The sequence below is a fragment of the Hemitrygon akajei genome, chromosome 32 (assembly GCF_048418815.1).
Source record: "Hemitrygon akajei chromosome 32, sHemAka1.3, whole genome shotgun sequence".
NCBI classification, from domain to species: Eukaryota; Metazoa; Chordata; class Chondrichthyes; order Myliobatiformes; family Dasyatidae; genus Hemitrygon; species Hemitrygon akajei.
In genome coordinates, this window is record NC_133155.1 from 35630288 (window position 1) to 35657031 (window position 26744).

Here is a 26744-nt window from a genome sequence, read left to right on the forward strand (position 1 = left end):
AGTATATGAAATAAGTTCAATGAACTTGTAGCAGTTACTGATTGGCAGGTATGATGTTGTAGCCATCACTGAATTATGACTGAAAGAAGATTATAGCTGGGAGCTTAATGTCCATGGATACATATTGTGTTGAAAGGACAAGCAGGAAGGCAGAGGGGGTGGCATGGTTCTGTTGGTAAAACATGAAATTAAATCCTTAGAAGGAGGTGACAAAGGGTCAGAAGGCGTTGGATCATTGTGGCTAGAGCTAAGGAAATGCAAGGGTAAAAAGACCTGATGGGAATTATGTACAGACCCCCCCCCCAAACAGTAGTAAGGATGTGGTCTACCAGTTACAATGGGAGTTAAAAATGCATGCCAATAGGGCAATGTTACAATAGTCATGGGGGATTTCAATATGCGGGTAGTTTGGGAAAATCGGGTTGGTGCGGGATTCCAAGAGGGGAAATTTCTAGAATGCCTATGAGATGGCTTTTTAGAGTAGTTCGTGGTTGAGCCCACTAGGGGATTGGCTATTCTGGATTTGGTGTTGTGCAATGAATCACAATTAATTTGAGAGCTTAAAGTAAAAGAACCCTGAGGGAAAAGCAGTCATAATATGATCAAATTCACCCAGAAATTTGAGAAAGAGAAGCTAAGGTCAGATGTATCAGTATTACAGTGGAGTAAAGGGAATTACTGAGGCATGAAAGAGGAGTTGGCCAGAATTGATTGAAAAAGAACACTGGCAGGGTTGACGGCAGAATGGCTGGAATTTCTGGAAACAAAGGATATAAACATACCAAACTGGAAGAAGTATTCTAAAGGCAAGATGGCACAACAATGGCAAAGAAGGGAAGTCAAAGCCAACATAATAGCCAAAGAGAGGGTACATAATTACTGGGAGGTTAGGGGATTGAGGTAGTAATGGGCGACAAGGAAATGGCGAATGAACTGAATAAGTATTTTGCATTAGTCTTCACTGTGGAAGACACCAGCAGTATGGTGGAAGTTCCAGGTGTCAGGGGTCATGAAATGTGTGAATTTACAATTACTAGAGAGAAGGTTCTTGGGAAATTATCAGTTCTGAAAGTAGATAAGTCATCTGCATCAGATGGTGTACACACCAGAGTTCTGAAAGAGGTGGCTGAAGAGATTATGGAGGTTCCAGTAATGATTTTTCAAGAATCACTAGATTCTGTAATGGCTAGAAAATTGCAAATGTCACTCCACTTCTCAAGAAGGGAGAGAGGCCAAAGAAAGGAAATTATAGGCCAGGTAGTCTGACCTCAGTGGCTGGGAAAATATTGGAGTCAATTGTTAAGGATGTGATTTCAGAGTATTTGGAGGCACATGATAAAATAGGCCGTAGTCAGCATGGTTTCCTAAAGGGAGAATCTTGCCTGACAAATCTGTTGGAATTCCTTGAAAAAATAACAACAGGATAGACAAAGGAGAATCAGTTGATATTGTATATTTGGATTTTCAGAAGGCATTTGACAAAGTGCCACACACGAAGCTGCTTAACAAGTTATGGTATTACAGGAAAGATTCTAGTTTGGATAAAGCACCGGCTGATTGGCAAGAAGCAAATAATGGGAATAAAGGGAGCCTTTTCTGGTTAGCTGCTGGTGACTAGTGGAGGGTCTGTGTTGGGAACGATTCTTTTTACATTGTATGTCAATGATTTTGATGATGGAATTGATGGCTTTGTTGCAAAATTTTGCCGACGATATGAAGATAGGTAGAGGAGCAGGAAGTTTTGAGGAAGTCGAAAGGCTACAGAGGGACTTTGACAGTTTAGGAGAATAGGCAAAGAAATGGCAGATGGAATACAGTTTCAGGATAGTGAATGGTCATACTGTTTGGTAGAAGAAATGAAAGGGTTGACTATTTTCTAAATGGAAAGAAAATCCAAAAATCTGAGGCACAAAGGGATTTTGGAGTCCTTGGGCCTGATACCCTAAAGGTTAATTTGCAGGTTGAGTCTGTGGTGTGGAAGGCAAATGCGATGTTCATTTCAAGAGGACTAGAGTATAAAAGCAAGGATATAATGTTGAGGATTTATAAAGCGCTGATGAAGCCTCACTTGGAGCATTGTCTGCAATTTTGGGCCCCTCATTTTAGAAAAGATGTGCTGAATCTAGAGGGGGTTCAAGGGAGGTTCACGGAAATGACTCCAGGGTTAAATGCCTTGTCATATGAAGTGTTTGATGGCTCTGGGCCTGTATTCACTGGAATTTAGAAGAATGAGGAGTGACCTAATTGAAACTTATTAAATGGTGAAAGGCCTCAGTGGAGTGGATGCTCCCCATAGTGGGAGAGTCTGAAGAGCAGAGGACACAGCCTCAGAATAGAGAGGCAACCTTTTAGAACAGAGATGAGGAGGAATTTCTTTAGCCAGAGAACGATGACTCTGTGAAATTCTTTGCCACAGGAAGCTGTATGTTTAAGGCAGAGGTCTGGAGCATGGTGGGGGGGGGGGGGCAGAAGATTGGAGCTGAGAGGAAAAATAGATCAGCTATGATGAAATATGGAGCAGACTCGATGGACCAAATGGCCCAGTTTTGCTCCTAATGGTCTTATGGTTTAAGTATAAATTTTGGAAAATAATGTTTAATGCAGTAGTATTTCAGTAATTAGAGATGTGAAATGTGGTGTGCTTGTGAGTAACAGACTCTGGTTGTCAATGATCTGATCTTCTGAGATTTTCTTCAAGTCTCTGGTGAATTATTTGTTGAAGTTTGCTGTAATTAGTCCACTATCCATATTCGGCAGACCTCCAGGGTCAGTTCCCGAGCTCTTGTAGCTTGGAGTGTTTTGTCTGCAGGCAGATCTCCAGTCTTGCTTTGTCTTACTCTAGAGATTTGCTGCAAACACACGTTGGGAAATAAAGGTCCACCTCTCATTAACCTTGGAGAGGATATTGGAAGCTAGACGTTCTGGGCATGCAGAATCAGAAACATGTTTATCACTGCTGACATGGCATGAAATTTGCAGAAATTTTCTAGTAGCAGTGCCGTGCAAAACATAAAAAAAAACACAACTGTATATTACAGTTGAAGTGGCTGGATGCGAGATGCCAGAGAGTAGTGGTGGATAACTTTTTGTCAGGTTGGAGGCCGGTGACTAGTGGTGTGCCTCAGGGATCTGTAGTGGGTCCAATGTTGTTTGTCATATACATTAATGATCTGGATGATGGGGTGGTAAATTGGATTAGTAAGTATGCAGATGATACTAAGATAGGTGGCATTGTGGATAATGAAGTAGGTTTTCAAAGCTTGCAGAGAGATTTAGGCCAGTTAGGAGAGTGGGCTGAAAGATGGCAGATGGAGTTTAATGCTGATACATGTGAGGTGCTACATTTTGGTAGGACTAATCAAAATAGGACATACATGGTAAATGGTAGGGCATTGAGGAATGCAGTAGAACAGAGTGATCTAGGAATAATGGTGCATAGTTCCCTGAAGGTGGAATCTCATGTGGATAGGGTGGTGAAGAAAGCTTTTGGTATGCTAGCCTTTATAAATCAGAGCATTGAGTATAGGAGTTGGGATGTAATGTTAAAATTGTACAAGGCATTGGTGAGGCCAAATTTGGAGTATTGTGTACAGTTTTGGTCACTGAATTATAGGAAAGATGTCAACAAAATGGAGAGAGTACAGAGATTTACTAGAATGTTACCTGGGTTTCAGCACCCAAGTTACAGAGAAAAGTTGAACAAGTTAGGTCTTTATTATTTGGAGCATAGAAGGATGGGGGGGGGGGGCGACTTGATAGATGTATTTAAAATAATGAGGGGGATGGATAGAGTTGATGTTGATAGGCTTTTCCCATTAAGAGTAGGGGAGATTCAAACGAGGACATGAGTTGAGAGGGGGCAAAAGTTTAGGGGTAACACGAGGGGGAACTTCTTTACTCAGAGTGATAGCTGTATGAAACGAGCTTCCAGTAGAAGTGGTAGAGGCAGGTTCGATATTGTCATTTAAAGTAAAATTGGATAGGTATATGGACAGAAAAGGAATGGGAGAGTTTATCAGCTGAATGCAGGTAGGTGGGACTAGGTGAGAGTAAGCGTTCGGCACAGACTAGAAGGGCCGAGATGGCCTGTTTCCATGCTGTAATTGTTATATGGTTATATAGTTAAATACATGGTGAGGTGGTGATCATGGGTTCATAGACCATTCAGAAATCTGATTGCAGAGGGGAGGAAGCTATTCCTAAAATGTTGGTTGAGGGCTGGATTCAGTTGTTCTCTGATCTTGGCAATTTACTTGCACGTTTCATCCCCACGTGAGGAGACATTGTCAGAGCACCGTTGATTGTGGAGTGTCCTCTGAACGCTTGGCTTTTATATACTTTTCAGTCAGCTGATTGGATGCCATTTTGGAAACTCATTTGTGATGTGGGGAAGAAGTCTCGTCGCTGTTTGGCTGTGTGGCGATCTTTGTGCGTTTTGCCCATGTCGGCTCATAAATAGAATGGAAGACTATATGTTTGTTTACAGAATTGTTCATGGAATATCACACTTCTAGAAACTCTCTTGCATGCTCGTGTTGGCTGGTGCCATGACTTTCAGTGATACCCAGTAGAACTTGTGCCCCTCTCGATCTTCATCTGTAGAGACGAGGGACAGTTAGCCTTGCTGTTTTACAGCCAGTTGGTGCTCTTGGATCCTTGTAGACAGTGTGGCTGATGTAATATTTGCTGCAGTCCCTGCATCGGATTTTGTAGACGACATTGGCCTTTTCTAGTAGCTCGATTCATTCTTTTGGTCTGCTAAGTGCTGACTTCAACGTTGCTGTTGGCTCGAGCGCGATTGAAACTCTACGTTGAGTGAGGGTGCTCAGGCTCCTGTACCTGATCGTAGTCATGAAAAGAGAACATGTCCCAGCCAGTGAGTGCATCTGGGGAATTCATTGCCACAGATGACAGTGGAGGCCAAGTCGCTGGTATATTTAAAGTGGAGGTTTGTAATTAGAAGACAGGAGAATGTTGTTGAGGGAAGGATAATAAATTAGCCACGATGGAAAGGCAGAGCAGACTCAATAGCCCAAATGGCCTGATTCTGCTCCTATGTCTTGTGTCTTGGATAGTGAGGATCCTCAACGAAGGATGCCACCACCTTTTGAAAATGTCCACGTAGAGTGTTGTAGAACACAGGGACCTTGGAGTATACACACATGGTTCCCTGAAAGTAGGGTCGCAGGTAGACAGGATGGTGAAGAAGGCTTGTAGCACTCTGGCCTTCATCAGTTAGTGTAACGGCTGAGAGGTGATGCTACAGTGTGCTGGTGAGGCCAAACTTGGAGTTCAGTTTTGGTCACTCTGGTAGAAAAAGTGTGGAAAAGATTTACAAGGATATTGTCGAGACTTGAGGGACTGAGTTTTGGAGAGAGGTTTGTCAACCTAGGGCTTTATTCCTTGGGGTGCAGGAGACAGAGAGGTGGTCTTGTAGAAAGTCGATAGAGTGATTGCACTCAGTCATCTGGGGAGGTCGTGCCTGTCAGGCTTGGAGCACAGAAAGGGAAGAGTGACCAATACTGACTTACTGTCTCTACTTGTACAAAGCGAGGTGCTACAGTCAGTTTACAAAAGTCAAACCTCTCTGTTGTGGAATCTTGCATCCCACAGTTACATTCCAGTGATGGGGATTTGACTTGATTTCAGGTGGGTTTTTTTCAATGTATGATTTGTGACATGAGGTTACAAATGCTGTAGAGGAACAGTGAGTCAGGCAGTGCCTGTGGAGCAAAGGGATGGGCGATATTCTGGGTTGGACCCTAATGGCTGAACTGATGCAGCACCAGAATGTGGTGTTAGACTGGGTTAAGACTTGGCATGTGGTGTTAGACTTGGGCTAAGACTCACTGGAATTTAGAAGATTGAGGGGGGATCTTATTGAAACGTATAAAATTCTAAAGGGATTGGACAGGCTAGATGCAGGAAGGTTGTTTCCGATGTTGGGGAAGTCCAGAACGAGGGTCACAGTTTAAGGATAAAGGGGAAGCCTTTTAGGACCGAGATGAGGAAAAACTTCTTCACACAGAGAGTGGTGATTCTGTGGAATTCTCTGCCACAGGAAACAGTTGAGGCCGGTTCATTGGCTATATTTAAGAGGAAGTTAGATATGGCCCTTGTGGCTAAAGGGATCGGGGGTATGGAGAGAAAGCAGGTACAAGGATCTGAGTTGGATGATCAGCCATAATCTTACTGAATGGCAGTGCAGGCTTGAAGGGCCGAATGGCCTACTCCTGCATCTATTTTCTATGTTTCATGTCAAACTTTCAGCTCTCAGTTGAGAGGTCTTCTCACTGTTAGTGAATATTGTTATTGTGTTTACGAAAACCACCACTGGTATTCCACAATTTACTAAAGTTTTGACTTTGAGGAGAGTGGGGGGAGGAAATTCTGCTCTCAACCTACTTCAGAGGAGCAAATGCACAAAGCAGAGATGTCTGTTGCAGTTCTGCTTGCTAATTAACTCTGCTATGAAATCTGAAGAGACTGTTAGAATTATTTTGATCTTGTTTTCTCTCCTCTGCTCATGTGATGACTGATTTCAATATTTCCAATGCATTTGATGCAGGAAAGAGGATCCTGTTAAAGCAAATTATAAACACATTCTGGCTTATGTGAATAAATTCTTCTTGGGCTTCCAGGCACGTACAGTTACAGATTATAACCGATGTTCCGATGACAAACTCTGCCATCTTCATCAGGGATGATGTCTGGGCATGTGATATTTATACCCCCATAGTCCATTCGTCCTGATTGGTTAGTCCTCATCCAATCAGGTTTTTGCTCTCCCACCTTGTTTACAATCAAAATCCAGTTCTCACTTAGAACGAGACCTTCATCTTTGTTAAAATTCTTTTCCTCTAGTTTTATTTCAATGGCTTCCTTCACCAGGCGGTCCCAAAAGCCATTGGCACGGCACAGTAGTTTTGTGCCATCGAAGTCACTCCCATGGCCGTGGCAAATGCAATTTTCTGCTACCACCGATTTCTCCAGGAAAGCACTAGATCCTGTTTCACATTCTGGCTTCTTCCCCCTTCCTTTCCAGTCCTGATGAAGGGTCTCAGCCAGAAACATTGACTCCTTTCAACATGTCTGACATGTTGAATTCTTCCAGCATTTTGTATGTGTTACTCCTGTTAAAGCAGCACAGTTGTGCCCCTAGAGGGTTTGTGTCCATCTGGGGGAGAATAGCAAACTTTAGCCCCTTTGCTCTTAGAAACTTCACACCTCCAGAACTCATCTTACCCAGTTAAGTCTGTGCCATTCGCAAGGCATTCTGGACACACTGAGTGAGCTTTCACCCCAGCAGATTTGGGACTGACTGGCGTTAGGGCGATGTGAGTGGATTTAACTCCCCAGTGCATCATTCATTTGCCTGCCTGATGTAAGGGGCAGTGGCCGCAGGAGAGTGAGTGTGAGCAGGTGAGTGGAGACATGAGGGCTCCAACCATGGCAAGAAGATTGGTGGTTACACTTGCAAAGTGCGAGTGCTGTAAACATTGGCCTGCAAAACTATTGGGGCAAATACACAGATTTGTAATGTAAGCAGATGGGACCTTAATTCTCAGCTGTTTGGAAGAATGAGAGATGATTTCACAGCAATGTACAAAATTGTAATGGTTATATGCAGGGTTGACACTGGCACTGGTGGATGTGGGGAGGTCTAAAGCCAATGTAACTGTCTCAGTACAGGGCTTCACCTTTCCAGAGAGAGATTCACACAATGGGTTGTGAATCTTTGGAACCTCTACGCCAGGAGGCCATAGAAGCTCAGTCACTGAGAGATGGATACGACAGAGATCAAGAAATATGATTTTAGTGCGGTGAAGTGGGGCTGAGATAAAATGATCTTGTTGATGGACTGAATGACCTCTCTTGCCTCGATTTCTGATGTTCACGATATTGGAGCACTTCTGCAAGAGCACAAACATCAGTCACGGAGAGGTTGGGTGGTGGTTGTGTCTACAAGTTTTCTCCTGGACCTGGCCATCCCTCTGTGCCGAGAGATGATGGTCTGTGGGCTCTGTATGAAACAGAAACTGAAACTGGGATTGGTTTACTGTTGTCATATGTGTCAGGATGCAGTGAAAAGCTTGTTTGGCATATATGTAGATCAATTCACTACACAGTGCATTGAGGTAGTACAAGGTAAAACAGTAACAGAATGTAGAATAAAGTACAAAAGCTAAAGAGGGAGAGAGTGCAGTGCAGGTAATCAATAAGGCACATGACCATAATGAGGCAGATTGTGAAGTCAATAGTCCACCTAGGGAACCATTCATTATTCTTATAACAGTGGGTTAGAAGCTGTCCTTGATCCTGGTGGGATGTGCTTTCAGGCTTTTGTACCTTCTGCCCAGTGGGAGAGTGGAGAAGAGAGAATGTCCGGGGTTGTTGGCTCTCTAATGACATGGCACATAATGATGATGACGATGACAACAATGACATTACACATCTTCCAATGCAGAATAGTTGATTCCCCTAGTGGGACTTGTGTAATGTACCGATTTGATTAGGGTGCTTAAGGTAGAAGAACCCCTAGGAGGCAGTGATTGTAATATGTTAGAATTCACCCTGAAATTTGAAAGGGAGAAGATAAAGTCAGATGCATCGGTATTACAGTGGAGTAAAGGGAATTACATAGCCATGAGAGAGGAGCAGCCAAAGTTGATTGGAAAGGGACACTAGCAGGGATGATGGTAGGACAGTAATGGCTGGAGTTTCTGGGGGAAATTCGGAAGGTGCAGGATTGATATCTCCGAAGATGAAGAAGGATGTGGCGTCTATGGCTGACAAAGACAGCATGAAAGAAGAAGAGAGGGCATATGATATAGCAAAAATCAGTGGGAAGGTAGAGGATTAGGAAGCTTTTAAAAACCAACAGAAGGCAACAAAAAAAACCATAAGGAAAAAATGATTGAATATGAGGAAAAGCTAGCCAATGATATCAAAGAGGATGCCAAAAGCTATTTTCAGGTATTTAAAGTGTATAAGAAAGGCGAGAGTGGATATTGGACCACCGTAAAATGACGCAGGAGAAGAAATAATGAGGGACAAAGAAATGACGGATGAACCTAGTAAGTACTTTGCATCAGACTTCACTTTGGAAGACACCAGCAATGTGCCAGAAATTTGAGATGTGTTAAGGGGCAGAAGTGATTATTGTTGCTATTACTAGGCTTGGGAAGCTGAAGAGTTTGAAGGCAGAGAAGTCACCTGACCCTGATGGACTGTACCTCAGGGTTCTGATGGTCATAGCTGAAGAGATTGTGGAGGCATTAGTAATGATCACCAGTTTTTGGAATAGTTGCAGAGGACTTGAAAATTGCAAATGTCACTCCACTGTTTAAGGGAGGGAGGCAGAAGAAAAGAAATTATAGCCCAGTTAGCCTGACTTTAGTGGTTGGGAAGTTGTTGAAGTCCATTGTTAAGGATGAGATTTCGGGGTACTTGAAGGCACATGATAAAATAGGCCAAAGTCAGCATAGTTTCCTTAAGGGGAAATCTTGCTTGATATATCTGTTCAAATTCTTTGGGGAAATAAAAGGCAGGGTAGACAAAGGAGGGGAAGTGGATGTTTACATGGATTTTCAGAAGGCCTTTGACAAGGTGCCACAGATGAGGATGCTCAACAGGATAAAAGTCAATGATATTACAGGAAAGATACTAGCATCGATAGAATCTGGCCGGAGACAATGAGTGGGTGATAAAGCGAGTCTTTACCGCTGGTGACTGGTGGTGTTCAGCGGTGGTCGGTATCTGGACCCCTTCTTCTCACGTTATATGTCAATGATTTGGATGATGGAATTGATGGCTTTGTGGCCAAGTGGAGGGACAAGTAGTGTTGAGAAAGCAGGAAGTCTGCAGAAGGACTTAGACTGATTGGGAGAATAGATAAAGAAGTGGCCGATGGACTATAGTGTAAGGAAGTGAATGGTCATGCACTTTGCTAAAAGAAATAAAGGCATAGACTATTTTCTAAATGGGGAGAAAATTTAAAAATCAGAGGTGCAAAGCGACTTGGGAAACCTTGTGCAACGTTCCCTGAAGGTTAACTTGCAGATCGAGTCAGTGGTAAGGAAGACAGAAGGTAGTGAACCTATGGATTTCATTGCCACAGACAGCTGTGGAAGCCAAGCCATTGAGTATATTTAAAGCAGAGATTGGTAACTTACTGATTATTCAGGGTGTCAAAGGTTACAAAGAGAAGGCAGGGGAATGACATTGAGAGGGATAATGAATCAGCAATGATGGGATAGCAGAACAGACTCAATGGGCTGAATGGCCCAATTCTGCTCCAACTGTTGTCTTATATCTTATTATCACTGACATATGTTGTGAAATCTGTTGTTTTGTGTCGCAGTGCAGAGCAATACATAAAGTACTCTAATTATAATAACAACACAAATTAAAAGTAAATAATGAGAGAGTGTTCATGAGTTCATTGTCCATTTGGAAGCCTGATGGCGGAGGGGAGAAGCTGTTCCTGAAACATTGAATGTGTGTCATTAGTCTTTTGTGCCTCCTCTTTGATGGTAGCAGTGAGAAGAGGGCTTGTCCTGCGTGGGGGAGGGTCTTTAAAGATGGATGCTACTTTTCTGAGGCATCGTCTTTTGAAGACGTCCTCGATGGTGGGGAGGCTAGAGCCCTTGTTGAAGCTGGCTGAGCCTACCACTCTCTGCAGATTTTTCTGATCCTGTGCTGTGGCTGCTCCATAGCAGGCCATAATGCAACCAGTTAGAATGCTCTCCGTGATACAACTGTAGAAAATTGCAGGAGTCTTTGGTGAAATACCAAATCTCAAAGGTTCATTTACTATCAAAGTACGTATGCAGTATACAAATCTGAGATTCATTTTCTCCAGATTGCCATGAAACAAAGAACATAAAGGATGTCAATCAAAGAAAAACATAACCCCCCCCTCCACCCGCACAAAAAAAAATATTACAAACCCTAAACCCCCACCCCCCCAATCCGCACAAAAAACTAACAGATTACGCCTTATGGAAATGGAAACAAGAACATTAATCCCTAAACCCCCAACTCCTTCCTCGCACAAAAAATCTAGCAGATTGTGCTGCGCAGAAAGGGCAATAAGAACATTAACCCCCAACCCCTCCCATGCACAAAAAGCTAACAGATCGCGCCAAACAGCAACAAGAACATCAAACCCCAAATCCCGAACCCCTCTCCCTCGTATGGAAAACTAACAGATCGCACCAATCAGAAAACTCCTCAAACTCCAGATGACATATGTGTACCTTCTTTGTAAACGCATCAATATGTTGGGCCCAGTATAGATCTTCAGAGATGTTGAAACCCAGGATCTTGAAACTGCTCACCCTTTCCACTGCTGTCCTCTCAATAAGGACTGGTGTGTGACAAGGATTGGGTTTGAGTGTGTAACATACATCATTTGTTCAAGCTACAAAGCACCTGAATTCTCGGACTAGATCCCAGCCTTGTTACATTGCCTTTACTCTGGATTAAATCCTCCTCTGATTGGCTGATTTTAGTGTCAGGGTGCCAGCATTGACGGGCTTGCTCTCTCATTTGAAATCTCTTCAATGCATAAATGGATCATTGTACAATTGTGAGTGGGCTCTTCAGTGTTCATTTCAGAGTAATTTTTAGCTGCTGTGTTTGGGTGTCCCACCTAAATGCTATGTATAACAGCCGGATTTAATTGGGCCTGGTTGTATATGTTCCGACAATTTCGGAAGCTGTTATCCGATGATTCATTTGATGGATATTTTTAGCATGAGATGTAAAAACTGCTGCAGTTTCCAAGGAAAATACAAGAGCTGGGAAATGTATCAGGGTGGCAGGCTGGTTTAAGCCTACTATAGGTGAAAGCTGTGCACCTAAGTGTTGAGCAGCTCACCACAAGGGCAGAATCCAGCAGGGACAGTGGCCTGGCCCCTCTGCAGCATCAGAATCTAGTTTATTATCACTGCTATATGCCATGAAATTTGTTTTTTTATTTGCGGCAGCTTTACAGTGCAAGGTATAAAATTGTAAATTATAATAGGAAATGCATGTTAAAAAATTGATAAGTAATGCAGACAAAAAAAATAGTGAGGTTGTGCTCAGTTCATTCAGAAGCTGATGGCAAAGGGGAAAAAGGTGTTGCTAAAATGTTGTGTGTGTCATCAGGCTCCCTTACCTCCTCCCTGATGGTAGCAATAAGAAGAGGGCACATGCTGGGTGGTGGGGGTCCTTGATTATATACTTTTGAAGATGTCCTCAATGGAGTCTCCTCCACCAATTCTGTAGTGGTGGAATGGGGAGAGGAGTTGGAACTTGTGTTGGTGGATGGTTAGATCAGTTATCAGGATGGTAGGAGAGCTGTCATTAGCTGTTTAGTGATTGACAAAGTTGAGAATGTCCTCTGGGTGCTGTGTTTGGTTGGGTGCAGGGTAGGGGGATGTTGAGTCTGGACTGCACTGTTGAGGGTCCCAATGAGACCCACAGTGAAGTGAGGTGGAAGGACTGAGGTCCAATTTAAATTCTTGAAGGAGGCTCTGCAAGAACATCCAGGCTTCAAACTCACGCCTCATTTACTTCATGAAAGCTTGTTTCTACATGAGTTGCTGGCACAATTCATGGGCTACAGATGTGCAGAAGTGTCAAAGTGGGTGTCATACAGCGCTGGAACCCATTGTGTCTATCTGGACATCTCTCCTGAGCGTGCCTTACACAGGCAGCACCTGGCAGCTCACAGATCGATGCTTCCTGTGCATTCTGTAACCATTCACCTTTCAATGTGCTTGGCTTCTATCATATAGTACACTGAAAACTTATCTGAAGATGATTCGCTTTATTTGTCACATGCACATCGAAACATACAGTGAAATGTGTCACTTACTTCAAATCAAATCAGCAAAGATTCTGACGCCCACATAGTGCGCCCACAACTTATTAACCCTAACCCGCACACCTTTGGAACGTGGGAGGAAACCAAAACACCCTGAAGAAACCCATGCAGTCAGGGGGGAGTACGTGCAAACTCTTTACAGACAGCAGTGGCTATAATAGTGTTATCTCTTATGGATCTCTGGAATGTAGCATGGGATCGGGTTGACCCTTGGCATCGTATTGAACACGTGTTTGTGTATGGAAGTCAAAGAGACTGCTGGACATGCTTACTGAGATGTCCTTGAACTTTTCTAATAGTTATCCTTTCTGTGAATCCATAGCTACTGCCCTTTATGCACGGCTTTCTATTGATTTAAAAATAAATTACCCTAATTAAATAAGACTTAGCAGAAGCTCTGAGTGAGACTTGGTGATTCAATCCATCAGTTTGCACGCTTTCTCTCCCATGTCTGGCCAACGCACCGTGTGTTCTTGCCTTCTCCTGCACTTTGTGAAATTTTTACCCAGGCCTGGTCTTGCACAGTGTTCATCTCATGGCAATACCTGCTGTACGTGCACAGTCATTCCGTGCCAGCTCTGGTCCCCACAGATTTCTTCCCCTCTGCCATCAAATGTTTGAATGGTCCATGAAGATTATCTTACTGCTCCCCTTTTTGCACTATTTATTGTCACTAAGTTTTTTTTTAAATTTGGCTCTGCACTGTTGCCAGAAAACTGCTGTTGTCACAACATACTTAATGGTAATGAACCTAATTCTGATTCATTTTCCCAAGCTTGCTGCTCGAAGCCACCATCACGATATGAGAACAGTTCTAGGAGAGAGAAACAGGATGAGCATTCCAAGTGAAGGCTCCTGTTACCCCCCCCCCCCACCCCCCATACCAGCACTCTCTACCTCCTCCATAGTTGTGCCTGACGTCCACTGCCACTTGGAGAGGGAATCATGGAAGGTGATGAGGTTTCTTTCCTACTGCTGGGCATTGCAGAACCATTGGGCTGTGTGCATCAGCAGTGCCACCTCTGCAACAACAGAAGGAAGCAACCTCTCTGTGTCCGCACTCAGCGCCAGCTACCTCGCTGTCCTCAGCTCAAAAAAAATCTCTAGCTTCTACAGCCATAGAGCACAGAACCAGGCCCTTTGGCCCATCTAATCTGTGCTGGACCATTTCACTTGCCTATTCCCATGGACCGGCACTGGTATCATAGCCCTCCATATGCCTACCAATCACGTGCCTATTTTGAAAACTCTATCTTGAGTGTTTCGCTAGGCTCCAGTTTCCTCACCTGTTTGAGGAAATGTTTTTTTCACATGGGCAGAATTTATCTGGAAAAGTGCTTTCTCTCCTGAATTACTTGGCTCTGTTCTGGGGCGCGAGGTGAGAGGGACCAGAACAAGCCGCCCCCACCAAACCAAAGCTGAACCACGCCCCCAGCACTGCAGGCTGTCAAATCTACCCAAACACAACTGGTCTTGAATGTCACTGTCCCTGAGAGACATGAAAGGTGTCTTCTTTTGTACATTTTCAGCAGCAGAAATTGTCATCTCAGCTTTAGTGAGAAGTGGGCCAAAACCAATCCAGTGTCCTCTGGGTTGTCACCATGTGGCTTTGGAGTGATCAGTCACAGCCAGGGCATGTTTTTGTATGTGCCAATATTCAGCAGGTGACCATTTGGCTTCAAGGTGCCTTCTTGTTCCATGACAGGGTGAGGCCCATTTGTTGAGCTGCTGGGTTGGGTACAGAGGGTTGGTTTGTAAAAGTATGTGCTTCCCAGGTGTGGAGTGGGAAATACTGGAATCCTGACCAAGAGGGATTTCGGTGTGGGGGGAGTGTCCTAATGGAGACGGAGGCTCCAAAGTTCTGTGTGAACGGGAGGGCTGGACTGCCATTTCTGGTGGAACATTCTCAATACGTTGCTGCCCATATGTGCCATTGAAGTGGGGGGGGGGAGACACAGGAAAGTACAGGAGCGCTCTTTCTATCCATTAATTTTAAAATACCTGAGGTTCTGCAGGTTACTGCGCGGAGCTGTAGTCACTGGCTGTAGGACACTGATGAGAGCACAGTATTCAGCCCATGGCTGGGCAGAGCCCCAGCAGGAACACCAGGATGGCAGCATTATTCTCACCATGCAGTGGGATAAACAGTTAACATATCGGGCCAAGACACTTCAAGAAACTGTTCTGTTCATTCATTTCCATAGAGGCTGCCTGACCTGCTGAGTTCCACCAGCATCTTGTGTGTGATGCTCTAGATTTCCAGCATCTGCAGAATCTCTCGTGTTTAACACTTACACCCAACATGTGCAAGCTATCTCCAAAATAAACTCAGCATCTCCAAGGTAATGTCACAACTATAAACAAAATGTAAAAAATTAAAAATAAAACTCACAAGCAATTAAAATACTTAACTCACCAATTAGCGCCTCATATTCCATCTGGGCAGCCTCCAACCTGTTGATATTTACAAATATTTACAAATCTCTGAAAACTGCTCCTGCTTAGTCCCTTTTCCCCCAATTACTTTTCTGTCTCTTGATCCACCTGGTGTCTGTTACCCTGTCTCTTTCCCTTTCCTCACCATCACCATCTCCATCTGCATCTTCATCTTCACCTACTGTTACCCTGTCCGTTTCCTCACCATCTCCATCTTCACCTACTGTTACCCTGTCTCTTTCCCTTTCCTCACCATCACCATCTCCATCTTCATCTGCATCTTCATCTTCACCTACTGTTACCCTGTCCGTTTCCTCACCATCTCTATCTCCATCTGCATCTTCACCTACTGTTACCCTGTCTCTTTCCTTTTCCTCACCATCACCATCTCCATCTTCATCTGCATCTTCATCTTCACCTACTGTTACCCTGTCCCTTTCCCTTTCCTCACCATCTCCATCTCCATCTGCATCTTCACCTACTGTTACCGTCTCTTTCCCTTTCCTCACCATCACCATCTCCATCTTCATCTGCATCTTCATCTTCACCTACTGTTACCCTGTCCCTTTCCTCACCATCTCTATCTCCAACTCAATCTGCATCTTCACCTACTCACTCCACCACCCCATCCTCCTTCCCTTTACTCCTTGCTCCATTCTCTTCTCCTATCCAATTCTTTGTTCCTTCCACCTATCACCTCCCAGCTCCTGATATCTTTTGCACTCTCCCCCTCCCTTACTAGCCTATCACATCTCCCCCACCCCCACGATCCACCTATCACCCATCACCTCTTGCTCCACCCCTTCCCTCCACTTTTTTATACCATCTCCCCTCTGACTTTTCAGGTGTGATGAATGATCTCAGTCTAAAATGCCGATTGTCCATAGATGCTGCCTGAGTTCCTCCTTTGCATGTTGCTAAGAAATGTAATTTTTTCTTCTTCCTCTTCATCTCCAAGCATTCCCCCCCGCACCACTCACCCACCCACCCATCTTCCCCCTCACCTGCTGCCACCTATCACCTGTCAGCGAGAAACTTCTTCCCCCTCCTTATTCTGATTTCTGCCCTCTTCCTTTTCAGGTATTATGAAGGGTTTCAGCCTGAAATATCGACTGGTTTTTTCCCCCCTCCATAGACGTGGCCTGATTTGATAAGTTCCTTAGGTGTTTTGTGTGTGTAGGGTTCTTGGTAATGTTAACTGCTAAGGCTAGTGAAATGGTTTCTCTGTAATGCTAACTGCTGATGTAAAGGTTTCTCTGTAGCTGCAATGTTTGGGTTATAACTACAGATAACGGGCAGCTAACCAGTGGGAGACGTTATTCTTTCTTGTATGTCTGGGAACCGGGCTTTTGGCAGGCTTTCAGTCGAGGAGAAACAAGAGGAAGGACGTGTATGGAGAGCCTGAATGTAACGTGTGTTACTCTGGATTTCCAGCATCTGCAGAATCTCTCATGTTCTTGATTTTTTTTTAAATTTGATCACTCAAAGCCTTAAAAGGTGCCAAGTATTTTTGGAGAGTTTCTCTGAGCTAATCTTCCCCTCCAAGTACAATTTCAGGATCAGAGGCCGGTGGCTGGAGTTCCATCCCACTGACAGAAAGTTTTGAAGGTGCCCGAGTGAATCCTGAGCTCTGGCTCATGTTGGCATTCCCCGGATTACAGAGTGGTTCGGAGTGATCACTGTTGCTAGTGTATACAAACCTGGAGGTGTCTTCCATTGTCCACAGACTTTGATTATGTCGGGTAGATATCCTCAGGTATCCATTATGTTTAATATTGTAGGTATGTCCCATGTAGCGAGTCTACACATGTCCCATGGGCTCGCTGTGTTTCTGCTCAGTTTGAACACATTTCACAACACAGCCTTGCACTCACATCACCGAAAGAATTATCATTTGCTTCCAACTAGACCTGCTGAGAAGATTTTTGAGTGACCAGTGCATTGGATGGGTTTGACTGTGAGATTAGGCAAAAGTTGAACAAGTTTTCCCCACTAAAATTCTGCTGCTGAGCTGGGAGTGAGGTCACTTGGTATTTATCCCATACTGTGCCCGCCTATGTTGAGGCAGTGTAGAGGGACCTTTGCTCTGTTAAGGATGTTGTTTTCCTGGCTGGATGTTGGGATTGGTTCTTTAAACTGCTCAGCACACACCACAGTTTTGTCCTCCCTGGAAATGAAGTGCAGTTCTTTAAAAAGGAGAGATGCACTTGATATTACTATGAAGTACCACTCTGCAACCTGTTCCTACTTTGTACACTGGGCCTGAGAACACTGCATCACCAATCCTGTTCCATTGTTCAGTGTAGCCAGCCTGATTACTGATATCATCCATTTCAATTGTAGTGGCAGTATCTGTAAACCCTGTGAATCAGGGCTCGAGCTCCCTCCATGATTTGCACTGCTCATTTGGCCACTGGTTTCCACCTGTGACCAACCTCTCCTCTTGTAAAATTCCCTCATCAACAGCGCCAGACTGCCCAGGCATCCCTGGTAACACTAGTGCATAAACAATTGGATTCTTCTAGATCTTTCAAGCAGCAGCACTGTGAAGCAATAAATATTTGATAACCCCAGACCAGCACTAGGGATTAAACAGACTTTGCTGCTGCAGCCAGGCAGTAGCGAACCTTCTGCCAATTAATAGGGGGCGACAGTTCTGTTTAACAAAGCCTTTGGATATCTTATTCACCCTGCAAACTCATGACATCCCATGTTTAAATCCGGCTTGCTTCTCTCTGCTGAATGTGTTAATTCTTGCTGAAGGGTTTTCATTGGCATCTAGTTCAATTATTCATTCTACATTTCATATTTCACAAGATCAATGAAGGCAGTGGTTCGGCCCAATGAGTCAATGCTAACTTTGAGAGCATTGAGTCTTTCCTGTAATGAGTTCCCTTGCAGACACCCATTCTCAGGCCACCCACCTACACCTGTTCAGTAGCTGACTAACCTGCCAGCCAGCAGGTCTGGTGGACATGGGAGCAAACTGGAGCACTTGGGAGCTACATGCGGAACATGGAAACGCCTCACAGACAGCAGCCTCATTGACCCCGCTTGCACTGTGAGATGGGCTCTCCCTGAGTGCTTTTACATTAGTGCTGCCGGGGCCCTTTATTACTGAACCAGTCGGGCTAGCAGGGCAGTGGTGGTATTTCACTTCACCCTGGACCACTTCAACTCTGTCAAAATCCAAGTAAATTTTATCATCAAGGTATATGTCCACTCAGTAGCTATTTTATTAGGTACCTCCTGTATCTAACAAAGTGGCCACTGAGTGTGCGTTCGTGGTCTTCTGGTGCTGGAGCCCATCCACTTCAAGGTACTAGGTATTGTGCATTCAGAGATGCTCTTCTGCGTGCCACCGTTGTAATGCGTGGTTATTTGAGTGACTATCACCTTCCTGTTAGTTTTGAACAAGTCTGGCCATTCTCCTCTGACCTCTCTCACTAACAAGGTGTTTTTGTCCACGGAACTGCCATTCACTGGATTTTTTTTGTTTTTGTTTTTGCACTGTTCCCTGTAAACTCTAGAGACTGTTATATGTTAAAGTCCCAGGAGATCAGCAGTTCCTGAGATACTCAAACCACCCTATCTGGCACCAACAATCATTCCACGGTCAAAGTCACTTAGATCACATTTCTTCCCCATTCTGATGTTTGGTCTGGACAACAACTGAACCTCTTGACCATGTCTGCATGCTTTTATGCGTTGAGTTGCTGCCACATGATTGGCTGATTAGATTTTTATATTAATGAGTGGTGTACAGGTGTACCTAATAAAGTGGCTACTGAGTGTATATTACCGCCTACGACCTTGCGGTTCATTTACTTGCAGGCATTTACAGAAAAGTGAAGACATACAATAGAATTTATGAAAAACGATACATAGACAAAGACTGACAAATAACCAATGTGCAAAAAACGACAAATTGAGCACTTGGAAAAAAAATACAGAGAACCTGAGTTGTAGAGTCCTTGAAATAGTCTGGAGGTTGAGGGATCAGTTCAGAGTTGTGGTGAGTAAAGTTATCCAAATCAGTTCAGGAGCCTGATGGTCGCAGGTTCATCCTACAGCCATCAGCAGTCTCTTCCACTTCTCCATGTGTCGCAAACTCCTCCAGCTCTCCGTGAAGTAAATTCAGGCACTGCGGACGTGAGCACAAGTAGCCAGCTGCCACTTCAGTGCAGTCTCGAGGAAAGGATCCCATGGATCTTATTATGGAAACGGGACGTGGACTGATCCTGATGTTCTGGTGTTTTAATCCCTCAATCAACATAATAAAGTTAACACCTTACCTGGTCATTATTGCCTTGCTGCTCGTGGGGGTTTCCTGTGTTTCGTCTGGGTATTGCCTTGCCTGTATTAAATAGCAGTGAAAAAAGTGCTCTTCATTGGGAGTTGCTGAACGATTGCAAATTCTCTTAGTTTAATTTGGATATTCCCTGTAAATCTAATGTCCTCCCAAGTTCCTCTTGGATTTATTGGACTTGGCCACAAGTGAAAGCATCTCCTGGGAATCCACTTTACCTGTGAGATGAGGGGGGGGGGGAGGGGAAGGGTCGTCTGGGTGCTTCCAGCAGGACACTCACTGTATAATTACCAGAAGAAGCAGCACAAACTGATAGCGTCTGGCATCCTTCATCCAGGAGTTGAACAATCTATTCTGTCTCATTAAGAGTGGCTAATTGAGTGGCATCTTCAGGGCCCTGTGACTCACCACCACATCTGCTATGACTATTCCCGTACCGTCCGTCCCATGTCGCCAACTCTGCTGGATGTTATCCGAAATCAGGGAAAAAAACCTGATGAAGTTAACTGCTAGATTGTGTGTGTGTGTGTGTACGGTTTGTTCTTTCTCCACAGTGCATATTGTGGCTCATTACCAGCCCTTAAGTAGGTTCTGGAGTTTCATTTTAATTGGTTGATTTATTCACTGTTAATTGACATGATTCTCACATGAATGTGCGTAGAGGGTATTAGTGCAGTCCTGAGAGAAGCCAAAACCAAAACCAATAAACCTGCTCTCTTTGCTCTCTGCTGATCCAGTAATATGCAGCTGGGAATGGTGAGAGAATTAATCACAGTACACATTCCCTGATCACAGGACCAACCACAGGGTCCTGTAGGTTTTAAATTAAGTTACAGTTGTGATGTGTAAAATATCATGGCCAGTTGGAAGGGATTAAGGTAAATTAAACTTCCTGGTCTTCAGAGCAACACTAAGCAAAATGCTGCAGGAGCTGAATGTCTTTGGGAAGGAATGAACAGTTGACATTTTAGGCTGAGACCCTTCATCGATTCTGGTGAGGAAGCCAGAATAAGAAGGTTAAGCACCTTCGCTCTGCCCAACACAAAAGGTGTGTTTCCTGTTGGCTATCCATTTTAATTCTACTTCCCACTCCCATTCTGACATGTCATTCTCTGGTCGTGATCTGGCCACTCTCAGGTTGCAGGACCAGCGCCTTATTTCCACCTGGGTGTTCTACAGCTTGCTGGCATGAACATCAAGTTCTCCAGCTTCCAATAATTTCTGCTCCTTCCCCCTGTCTCTTTTTCCATTCTGGCTCCACTCATATCCCTTCTCACCTGCCCAATTTACCAACATCTCCCTCTATTACCCCTCCTCCCTCCCTCTCTTCCATTGTCCACTGTCTCCTACTATCTGCTTCCTCACTCTTCAGCCCTTTATTTCTTCTACCTATCACAATAGACAATAGGTGCAGAAGTAGACCATTCGGCCCTTCGAGCCTGCACCGCCATTTTGAGATCATGGCTGATCAATTCCTATCAATACCCGGTTCCTGCCTTGTCCCCATATCCCTTGTTTCCCCTATCCATAAGATACCTATCTAGCTTCTTCTTGAAAGCATCCAGAGAATTGGCCTCCACTACCTTCTGAGGCAGTGCATTCCAGACCCCCACAACTCTCTGGGAGAAGAAGTTTTTCCTTAACTCTGTCCTAAATGACCTACCCCTTATTCTCAAACCATGCCCTCTGGTACTGGACTCTCCCAGCATCTGGAACATATTTCCTACCTCTATCTTGTCCAATCCCTTAATAATCTTATATGTTTCAATCAGATCTCCTCTCAATCTCCTTAATTACAGCGTGTACAAGCCCAGTCTCTCTAACCTCTCTGCGTAAGACAGTCCAGACATCCCAGGAATTAACCTCGTGAATCTACGCTGCACTTCCTCTACAGCCAGGATGTCCTCCCAGCTTCTTACTTCATCTCCTTTCCCCTCACCTGGTCTCACCTGTCACCTGCCAGCTTGTACTCCTCCCACTCCCCCCCCCCCCCCCCATCTTCTTATTCTGGCTTCTACCCCATTTCTTTCCAGTCCTGGTGAAGAGTCTTGATCCAAATGTTGATTGTTCATTCCTCTCCATAGATGCTGCCTGATCTACTGAGATCCTCCAGCATTTTGTGTGTGTTGCTCTGGATTTCCAGCATCTACAGGATCTCTTGTGTTTATGATATTCTAGTCTTCAAATTGTTCCACAAGATCTTTTAGTTCCACCCCTGAGAAAATTCAGGTTCTTGTTTTATGCTTAATCCATGGTGCTCTGTGTCCCTTGTCCCCTTCACCACTGCCTCTCTGAGAGTGTGGCATCATCCAGACCCAGCGGAGGTTCCTGTAGACACAGTAGGACACAATTTGCATCAACTCAGGAGGCTTCTTGCTGGCCGGTAGTGTAGTGGCATCAGCACTGGACTTTGAGGTGAATAGTCCCGAGTTCGAATCCAGCTGGCACCTTACACTCTTTCCATCCGTGCTGGGTTGAGCATTGAGTTAGCAACTCGGCCTCATACAAAACAGACAAATGCTACAGAAACTGCAAAAATGTCACCAGAAATGCCACAAGAAATGATACCAGGAGGCTTCTTAAATTGGGTGACTTAATAGCCTATAGAATACAGAGATGTTGCTGGGACTTGAGAACCTGAGTTATAGGGAAGGGTTGAGTAGGTTAGGACTTTATTCCCTGGAGCATTGGGAGATTATTTCATAGAGATATACAACATTATGAGGGGTGTAGATAGGGAAATTGCAAGCAGGCTTGAAAGAAGTTAAAACTATAGGTCATAGGTTAAGGGTGAAAGGTAAAATATTTAAGGGGAACCACGCGGAGGGTGATTAGAGTGTGGAATGAACTGACAGCAGATGTGGTAGATGCAGGTTCAAATTTAATGTTTAAAAAGAAATTTGGATAAGTATATGGATAAGAGGTATATGGACAACTATGGTCCAGGTATGATCAATGAGACTAGGCATCCACTATGATGCTCTAATCAACAGGTAGTCAGAGGTAAATGCAGAGTTGGCCATTGGCGATTTGGTGTGTCAGGCCTCAAATGGTCAGGGGAATGCCCTCTTCTATAATAGCCCAGGCATGTAGTGTCCACAGCTCAGGAGGGGTTGATGTTTTAACGTTGACCTGCTTGGCGGGACTCTCTGCTCAGTTCAACTGGTATGGAGTCGATCAGTTTACATTAGCAGAACGTTGTCACTGGATTTTCATTAATGTAACAATCTTCACAGGTGCTGCGGGGTTATGCAGACTAAAGAGAATGCAGATTCTGTAATCGGGAGCAACAAACAATCTGCTGGAGAAACTCAGCTTTTGGAGCATCATCTGTTGGGGGGGATTGAGGGATAGGAATTGTTTGAGGTCAAAAGATTCTTGTAGAGTAAGGCGATGAACCAAATGTCTGTGTACTTTGATCATTTCTGATTAAGCAGGGTGTTCAGTTCTCCATCTACATCGTACAGAGCTTTCTTCAGTATGTTATAGTGCACATCTCCGCTGCCCCCAGTAGCGTACAGGTGCTGGCCCTGCACATTGGAATCTGGATAGGGTTACAATGCTTTCTACCTGTTGGCCATGAGAGCTACTCTCCTTGAACATCTATTGATGGAGCTTGGGCACGCTTTCAGGCAAGTTGTCCATATGTGACCTGCTCTATAGCAAGAGTTGATGCTAAACAGATGTTAGCATGTGTTTATCCTGGGATCGGTGACCAGGGTGCAGTGAGAGTTGTGGAGAGAGGCAGCACCAAAACAGGCCCAACAAGTCCATGCTAACCATAAGATATAGGAGCAGAAAGATGCCTGTCAGCCCACTATCTGTTCCACCATTCCATCATGATTGATAGCTTTTCCCTCTCAGTGCCTTTCCCTGCCTTCTCCTATCAATCTCCGCCTTAAAGTGTGTCCAAAAACTTCGTCTCCACAACTGGCTTAAGCAATGAATTCCACAGATTTGCCTCCTCTGGATCCTGCTTGTCTTTATTCTAAAGGGATACTCTTCTATCCTGAGGCTGTGCACTCTGGTCTTAGACTCTCCCGGTCTAGGAAAACATCCAACACATCTTGGCCTTTCAATATTCGATAGGTTTCATTGAGATCCCCTCTCAATCTTCTAAGCTCCACTGAGTACAGGCTCAGAGCCATCAAACACACACAAAATACTGGAGGAACTCAGCAGTCCAGGCAGGTCTATGGAAAAGAGTACAGTCGTTATTTCATGCCAAGACTCTTCAGCAGGATTGTAGAAAAAAGATGAGGAATAGTTTTAAAAGGTGGGGGGGAGGGGAGGGAGAAACACAATGGTGATAGGTAAAACTGGGGGAGGGGTGAAGTAAAGAGCTGGGAAGTTGATTGGTGAAAGAGATACAGGGCTGGAGAAGGGGGAATCTAATAGGAGAGACAGAAGGCCATGAAGAAAGAAAAGGGGGGGGAGGAACACCAGAGAAAGGGGATGGGCAGACAAGGAGATGTGGTGAAAGAGGGAAAGGGGAAGGGGAATGGTGAAGGCAAGCGGGTGGGGGAGCATTTACCGGAAGTTCGAGAAATTGATGTTCATGCCATCAGATTGGATAGAATGTGGGGTGTTGTTCCTCCAACCTAAGTGTGGCATCATCACGACAGAGGATGCTTCTCATACATTAAGCCTTTCGCTCTGGGATCATTCTCATCAACTTCTTTGGACCCTCTCCAAGGCCAGCACATGCTTGCTTAGAATATGGGCCCTAAGACTGCTCGCAATTCTCCAAGTGTCTTATAAAGCCTCAGCATTACATCATTGCTGTTATATTCTAATCCTCGCAAAATGAATGCTAACATTGCATTTGCCTTCCTTACCACTGACTCAATCTGCAAATTAACCCTTAGAGAATCCTGTTCTGGGACTCCCAAGTCCATTTGCATCTCTGATTTCTGAATTTGCTCCCCATTTGTAAAATAGTCTTTGCCTTTATTCCTTCTACAAAAGCGCATGACCATTCACTTTGCTACACTATTTCCCATCTGCCATTTCTTTGTCCATTTTCCAAAACATCCCAAGTCCTTCTGCAGACTCCCTGCTTCCTCAACTCTACCTGCCACTCCAGCCTACCTTTCCGTCATCTGCAAAGTTAGCCACAAAGCCACGAATTCGGTCATTGAAATCATTGGCATATAACATAAAAAGCACAGGGAACCCAACACCATCCCCTGCAGAATGCCACTCGTCACCAGCAGCCAACCAGAAGAGGCCCTCTGTATTCCCATTCTTTGCCTTCTGCTAGTCGGCTAGTTTATTTCCAGCTCTTGTTTAGCAGCCTCATGCGCAGCACCTTGTCAAAAGCTTTCTGAAAATCCAAGTAAACAACATCCATTGGCTCTCCTTTGTCTATCCTGCCTGTTATTTCTGTGAAGAGTTCCAACAGATTTGTTGAGCAATATCTCCCCTTTAGGAAACCATGTTGAGTTTGGTTTGTGATGTCAGGAACCTTCAAGTAAAGCTCTTTGGGGAGGCATGGTAACGTAATGGTTAGCCCAATGCTATTACCGTGTAAGCAACTCGGGTTCAATACACACCACTGTGTATAAGGAGTTTGTACATTCTCTTGTGACTGCTTTGGTTACTCCAGTTCCCTCCTACATTTCAAAAACACATGGGTCAGTAGGTTAATTGGTCACATGGGTGTAATTGGGTGGTGCAGATTCATTGGTCTGGAAGGGCCTGTTACCGTGCTGCATCTCTAACAAATAAAAATTAAAACCCCAAAACCTGATCCTTAATAATAGGCTCTAGCATTCTGCCACTGGTCAGGCTAACTGCCCTACAGCTTCCTGTCCTTTGTCTCCCTCCCTTCTGAAGGAGTGGAGAGACATGGCAGTAGTGGTGATCTGATTATCTCTTGGAATGACCCATTCTGCTAAGTTGGCTTATTATTGTCAAATATACTGAGGTCCAGTGAAATGCCATCCGCACAGATCAATTCATTTCAACTGTGCATTGAGGTAATACAAGGTTAAAAACAATACCCAGTAATAATAATGCATATAATAAAATATTTGTAGGCCAACCAGAAATAAAACTGGAAAGAGTGCAGAGTAAATGCTGTATGACTTTATAAATTTGATAAGCACGTGAATGTGAAGGGTATAGAGGGCTATGTTCCACATGTGGGTTGACAACCTTGCAGGTCAGCATGGACTAGATGGGTCGAAGGGCCTGTTTCTGTGCTGTAGTGCTTTAAAGTGTTGCCGTTACAGAGGAAGTGCAGCACAGGCAAGCAATAGGTTGCAGGGCCACAATGAGGTAGATAGAGAAGTTGAGTCCATCTTATTGATTTAGGGAACCATCCAGTGGTCCTGTAGCAGTCGGTTAGAAGCTGTCGTTGAGCCTGGTGGTGATTGCCATGAATATTTGGCATAGCATAAAGTTTTGTTTTAATTTACTGCACAATTAAAAATCCCTGATGGATCAGAAGAGTTAGTAGCAAAGCAGATTACTTAGCAAGACCTGACTGGGAGATGCAGGAGGGAGTGGGCCTCAAGAGGGTCACACCATCTCCATGCCCCTACTCTATCACGTTCAGAAAGTCCTGCTCAGCAGAATACTGCTGCTGCTGTGTGTTTCTCTTGTGCTGTGCTGTCTTGCCCACAGGGAACCTGACTGCAGCACTCTGCGTTAATATACACAGAAACTCTGGAGCCGATCTCCATCCCCCACCAGCTGACCTGGATTTTCAACTGCTCTGCTAAAGGCCTGTGTTTCTCAGACAGCTCCAACCTAGAGCCCCATCCACACCCAATGTGCCCCTGACCCTCTGTGCAACACCCACTCCCATCTTTCCTCCTGGTAGTGGTGTGCAGTGCACGTCAGGCAAGAGCTGGGCACTGTGATCAGCAGTTGCAAACAAGGGCATCCAGATCGCTTACTTATCACTGTGGGTGATTTCAACCAGGTCAGCTTGAAGAAATCTCCCAACAACTATCACCAACATATCACCTGTGGAACCAGAGAAGTCAACACACTTGACCACAGTTACACCACCATCTCGAGCACTTACTGTGCCATCCCACGGAAAGTCCAATCACCTGGCTGTACTTCTGCTCCCGGCGTATTGGCAGAGACTAAAGACCATAGCACCAGTGG

At 44.6% G+C, this 26744-nt stretch overlaps 1 protein-coding gene across 8 annotated transcripts in view; it reads left to right on the top strand.

Moving 5' to 3' along the window:
• LOC140719810 (regulating synaptic membrane exocytosis protein 3-like) overlaps nt 1-26744 on the top strand; it is a 387400-nt gene that overhangs the window by 95571 nt on the left and 265085 nt on the right. Inside the window, exon 1 of one of the 8 annotated variants that reach the window (XM_073034715.1) lies at nt 15137-15219. The exons of the other annotated variants lie outside the window; for them this stretch is intronic. The gene's annotated coding sequence lies outside the window, so the exon portion shown is untranslated. Of the gene's footprint in view, nt 1-15136; nt 15220-26744 lie in introns of those variants that run through there. 8 annotated transcript variants of the gene reach the window in all.